This window comes from Cnephaeus nilssonii (genome assembly GCF_951640355.1).
Source record: "Cnephaeus nilssonii genome assembly, chromosome: 20".
Lineage (NCBI taxonomy): Eukaryota > Metazoa > Chordata > Mammalia > Chiroptera > Vespertilionidae > Cnephaeus > Cnephaeus nilssonii.
In genome coordinates, this window is record NC_137091.1 from 51,808,482 (window position 1) to 51,814,076 (window position 5,595).

A 5,595-nucleotide genomic window follows, 5' to 3' on the forward strand; every position below is an offset into this window, starting at 1 on the left:
CTCGCCTGCGGGGCAGCCTGAGTGTGCGGAGCCCCGTTAGCGGAGTTGGGCTCCCCCGGAGCTCCTGGGCCTTTATTTTTTTTTTTTAATATATTTTATTGATTTTTTACAGAGAGGAAGGGAGAGGGAGAGAGAGTTAGAAACATCGATCAGCTGCCTCCTGCACACCCCCTACTGGGGATGTGCCAGCAACCAAGGTACCTGTCCTTGACCAGAATCAAACCTGGGATCATTCAGTCCACAGGCCCACGCTCTATCCACCGAGCTACACCGGTTTCTGCCTGAGGATATTTTTTTCTATTGATTTTTAGAGAGAGTGGAAGGGAGAGCGAAAGAGGGGAGAAATATCGATGTGAGAGAAGCACATGGATTGACTGCCTCCTGCACACGCCCTGAATCAGGGCCCAAGCTTGGAAGACACCTTGTCCAGAATCGAACCCGGGGCCCTTCAATCCACAGGCTGCTATCCCCTCTCCCTCTCCCTCCATCTCTGAAACCAATTAAAATATTCTGTAAGAAGTGCCCTTCTGAACCAGGCCCCTGCTGACCGCCCACATGACAATACCCTCCTCTCCCAGCCTCTTTGCTCAGTGGAGAGTGCGGCCCTCGGACTGAAGGTCACAGGTTGTATTCCGGTCAAGGGCAGGTACCTCAGTGCAGGCTCCGTGGGATCCCCATGCTGGAGGCGACAAATAGATGCGTCTCTTACAGGGATGTGTCTCTCCCTCTGTCTCTCCCCTCGCCCTCCTCTCTCCTTAAAAGCCAATGGAACAATATCCTCGGATGAGGACAACGAAACAAAGCCGTCTCCCCTCCCCAACCCCCCACAGGGGACCCCTCTCCTCAGCACCCCCACCGACCAGCACAGACCCTCCTGGCTCTGGGGAAGAGGCAGCCGGTCTCTGTGCCATAGAACCTGCTCTGTGAGGCCGCAGGGGGCCTGCGCTCAGCGCCCTGAGGGGGAGCTGCCCCACTCCCTGGGCCTCACAGACCTTGTGGGGTCAATGGAAGGTGAGACCTTCCACCGGCAAGCGGGTGTGACACGGGTGACCCTGAGCATTTCCACAGGAAGCCCATGGTAATGAAGGGGACACAGTGCTGTTCAGACGTGAAGCTGCTGGACACTCAGGAGAGGACGGCACAGCGTCAGCACAGCGTTCATGTACAGAAGAAACCACAGCGCCGGAGCCCGGTGTATGTCGCTGTCAGAATCACTGTGGGGTCAGGGCCGGCCTGAGGTCCCTCCAAGGTCCGTGTGCGTCCAGAGGGAACAACAGCTGTCACACGGTCACCAAGTCCTGGCTGAGGGGTCACCGTCACAGAACCCGTCCTTGTTCCAGACACAGTGACCTCATGGCTGTGGCCCCGGCACAGCTGTCCTGGGGCGGCTGCGGCTCAGGGTGCCTCCGGGGGCCCTCACTGCACCTGCAGTTCCACAGCGCTGCTCCCCCAAACCTCCAGCAGCCTCTCCCCCCACATCCGGGTCCCACTGGGCTCAGCACTGGAGGGAAGGACAGGAGAGAGGGCGGTGGGCAGAGCACAGTCCCAGCAGGAACTGACCTCAGAGGGGGGATCCGCTCCTGCTAAATCCTCGGGAGCTCAGGGAGAGACGGGAGAACAGCCAGGCCCAGAAGGAGGCAAGAGCAGGAGGAGCCTGAACACCCACCTCCAATGAGGGCTCCTGTGTGCAGGGACCCTGGGCCTGTGGGACAGTGACAGGCAACATGCCTCCTGTTGCTGTCAGACGGGGACGCCCAAAGAATGAGACCAGAACTCACAACCAAGAACAGGAAAAACTAAACACCCACCAGAGCAAAGAAACACCAAACATCCAGGAGGGGAGGGCGGAGGGCGGCCCAGGCATGAGCCCAGGCTGACCTGCCCCAGGAAGCTCGCTGTCCAGGGTCCTGGAGAGGCGCTGCATTAGGACCCGGGACAAGGCTGGGGGATGGGAGTCACTGTGACCACAGGTCCTGGTGGGACAGGGTTCCCCTGAGGGACAAGGTCAGAGGAGCAGAGAGGGACCCCGCCGAGGAGTGACCCCGTCAAAGCACACGATGCACTGAGCACTGACCAGGCCCAGGCCCCGGCCACGCTCCGTCCTCACAGCCCCTCCCGTCCCAGCAGCGACAGGCTCAGCACAGCAAACACACGGGACCTGGGAAGTTCTTGGAGCTTCAATTTATTTTCTTGCAGAATTTAGGATCTTCCCCTTTAATTAACCCATCAAAGCTTCTTGGCAAGAAATGAACAAGCAGTCACAGCCAGAATCTCATTAGAATCCGGAGCAGGAAGTTGCAGCTCAGAGCACCTGGGAGGAAAGGCAGGGAGGGGAGGGCCCAGCCGCCTCTGCTGACAGGAAAGTGTGGGGAGCAGGGCGGGGCCGCCCCCATCAGAGGTTCCTGAGTCAGGAAGTGGGAGCGTGGACACATCTTCCATCACTCAGTCCCCACAGAGCAGCTCCTCACGCTGTGGAGGACAATCATCATGAGCAGATCCAGGGCAGAGGCTGGAACTGGTGACATTCTCAAACCCACTTCATGCTCACAGGGTCCCACAGACTCCACACCACCCAGGCCTCCCTCTGTCCACCCCTCCCCACGGCAGATCTCACCTTTAGAAGCCGAGAGAGACACATCAGAGCCCTGGGCGCTGTCACTGCCTGGGGGGGACACACCAGGATGGGGTCAGAGCCCAGGGCAGGAGACAAAGGAGGAACTATGGGCCGGGAGGGGTACCCCATGGCTCCCGTCTGCACTGTCCCAGGGACTCAGAGGTCACCCCTCCATACTCACTGGCAGCCTGAGCATAGCTCCCTCCTTTTCCACCTGCGGGAAGAAAACATCCCGTGAGAGACCAGGGAGGAGGCAGGGCCAGGAGGTCCTAAGGGAAGCCCTAGTCCTGGGCCCAGAGAAGTTTCCAGAACCCTGTGTACAGACCCAGGGCAGGACCAGGAAAACTGAGGGAAGTAGCACGTGTGGGGACTGGACCCACCGCCCTCCTGGAGGTCTGTGCTCAGCAGGGACCTGCCCTCTGACCTGGGGCTGCTGGGAACGGGGTCCCACCACCAGCATCATCAGGTGGTAAGTGGGTCCCTCATTTCCCACGGGCCTCACTGAGAGTAAGTGTGAGCACAGAGCCCCACAATGGCCATCACAGGCGAGGGGATGGTGCTTCCCGTGAATGAGGGGGGACACACGTCTACCTGGGCTTGAACCCCCAGTGGGACAGACACTCAGACCCCACCCCTGCCCACCTGAGCGCCTCCTCCTCCACATCACAGCTGCAGCCACAGCTCCCAGCAGAACCAGGCCCCCAGCGATGCCCAGGATGATGAAGATGAAGGTCTGAGGAGGCGGCTCTGGGGGGAGAAGGGAGGGGAGGGTGAGGGCCCTGACCCCAGGCCTCAGCCCCGACCCCACTGAGTCCCCCAGGGCCCCCGCTGCCCTGAGAAGAGGCTCTGTGCCCACGGCCCTCCTCACCCCATCTCAGGGCTCGGGTCTCGGGCAGTCCCTCGTGCTGCACATGGCACGTGTATCTCTGCTCCTCGCCAGGGGGCACCCCCACGGCCGCCCACTTCTGGAAGGTGCCGTCCCCCGCAGGCCTGGTCTCCACCAGCTCCATGTCCTGGCTCTGGTCCTCCCCGTCACGCTGCCAGGTCAGGCTGATGTCCGCAGGGTAGAAGCCCCGCGCCCAGCACCTCAGGGTGACCTCACGGTCGGAGACGGGGTGGTGGGTCACGTGTGCCTTTGGAGGGTCTGAGAGGAGGGGAGAAAATGCAGGAATGTTGCATCCGCCATGGGACACTCCAACAGCGCCCATGTGACCATCCTGAGAGAGGACAGTCACTCGGTGGGGGAGGGAGCACACAGCCCACACACCAGCCTGGACAGAGGCACCTGGAAGGACCTCCTAGCCTTTAGAAAGTTCTAGAATCAGAGAGACACAGCTCAGGGCAGGAGACAGGTCTCCAAGGGGAGAAAAGGGATTTGTGGTCCTGACCTGGGTGGAGGCCACGTGACTCAGAAAAGCTGGGGTCAGGCCTCAGACACAGGGGGTGTGGGGCAGCGCACAAGGCCTGAGAGAGAAGGTCCCCGTGGGTCCCAGAGCCCCTGCAGGGCCCATGGGAACCCCTAATGGGTTATGTCAGGGGGTCTCCCTGCACCCCAGGAGAGCCTGCACCCCTACCTGTCCCTGAGAGGAGGGGGAGTCCCTGTGGTACCTGACCTGGACATTCAGGGGAACTCCTCTCTGACCCCAAGGAGGGGTGTCTGACACTGACCCCCTGTCCTGTCTCCTTGTAGGAGCCCCAGCCCCGGGGAGAGGGGGGGCCCCAGGGCCCCTGGTACCTGCGCGCAGCAGGGTCTCCTTCCCTTTGTCCAGGTAAAGGCGGAGCCACTTCCTGCAGGTGTCCTCCAGGTAGCTCCTGTGACGCTCTGCCGTACCAGCCGCCTCCCACTTGCGCTTTGTGATCTGAGCCGCCATGTCGGCCGCGGTCCAGGAGGTCAGGTCCTCGTTCAGGGCGAGGTAGTCGGTGCCGTCGTAGGCGTATTGTCTGTACCCGCGGAGGAGGAGTCCATCGGGTCCCACGTCGCAGCCATACATGCTCTGGATGGTGTGAGACCCTGACCCCGCCCCGAGGTCAGCCCCGCCCCGAGGTCACCCCGCCCCGCCCCGAGGTCACCCCGCCCCGCGGGGCCTGAATCTAAAACTGAAAGTGAAATCGGGTCACAGTCCCCGCGGGCTCCTCCCGGGTGGGGGCCGGGCGGGTCCCGCCGCCTCGGGGTGACGCTCGGACCCGGACCCTCGGGGCGTCCCCGGCCCGTCCGTGGGGAGGGGGTGGTGACGGGCCCGGCGGCGGCTCACCGTCCTCGCTCTGGTTGTAGTAGCCGCGCAGGGTCTGCAGGTTCACTCGGAAAGCCTGTGCGGTTCCCTTCGAGTTCCGCGTCTCCTCCTCCCAATACCCCGGGTCCTCCTGCTCCACCCACGGCTGCTGCATCCACGGCGCCCGCGGCTCCATCCTCCCACTCGCCGCGTCGCTGTCGAACCGCACGAACTGCGTGTCGTCCACGTAGCCGACTTCGAGGTACCGGGGCTCCCCGCGGCCGGGCCGGGACCAGATGGTGTGGAAATAGCTCATGGAGTGGGGGCCTGGGGGGCGGACGGGGGGCAGGGCCGGGGCTGGACACGCGCCTTCCCGGCCCCCGCGCCCCCGCCGGGTCCCCTCGCTCCTCCCCGCACAGCCGCCCCCTCCGACCCCGCACTCACCGGCCCGGCTGGGGGTCAGGACCAGCGCCCCCGAGAGCAGCAGGAGGAGGGTGGGGGGGCCGCATGACCCGCATCCTCGGCGTCGGGGGACCTTCTGAGTCCGGGCGCTTCCGCGGAGGAGTTATAACCGGGAGCCGCGGGGACGCTGATTGGCTGCTCCGGAAACCGCTCAGCCAATGGGAGTGAGGATTGGGTGCGCGTCACGAGTATCCAGGAAGAAGGCGCCGACACAGGTTGGGAGAGGAGAAGTGAAACCAGGGCGCTGGGGAGTCCCCACCACGGAGCGGCCCCCCCAGACTCTGTCCCCCGCTGAGACCTGAGCGCAGG

At 63.2% G+C, this 5,595-nt stretch overlaps 1 pseudogene across 1 annotated transcript; it reads right to left on the reverse strand.

The window, feature by feature from the left end:
- Nucleotides 1–2,166: 2,166 nt before the first annotated feature.
- Nucleotides 2,167–5,357, reverse strand: LOC307092785 (saoe class I histocompatibility antigen, A alpha chain-like; annotated as a pseudogene). Its single transcript, XR_013815295.1, has 8 exons — nt 5,269–5,357; nt 4,867–5,151; nt 4,350–4,625; nt 3,483–3,758; nt 3,257–3,361; nt 2,796–2,828; nt 2,615–2,662; nt 2,167–2,469 (listed from the first exon to the last, which is right to left on the reverse strand). The product of XR_013815295.1 is annotated as a saoe class I histocompatibility antigen, A alpha chain-like (transcript).
- Nucleotides 5,358–5,595: the final 238 nt, after the last annotated feature.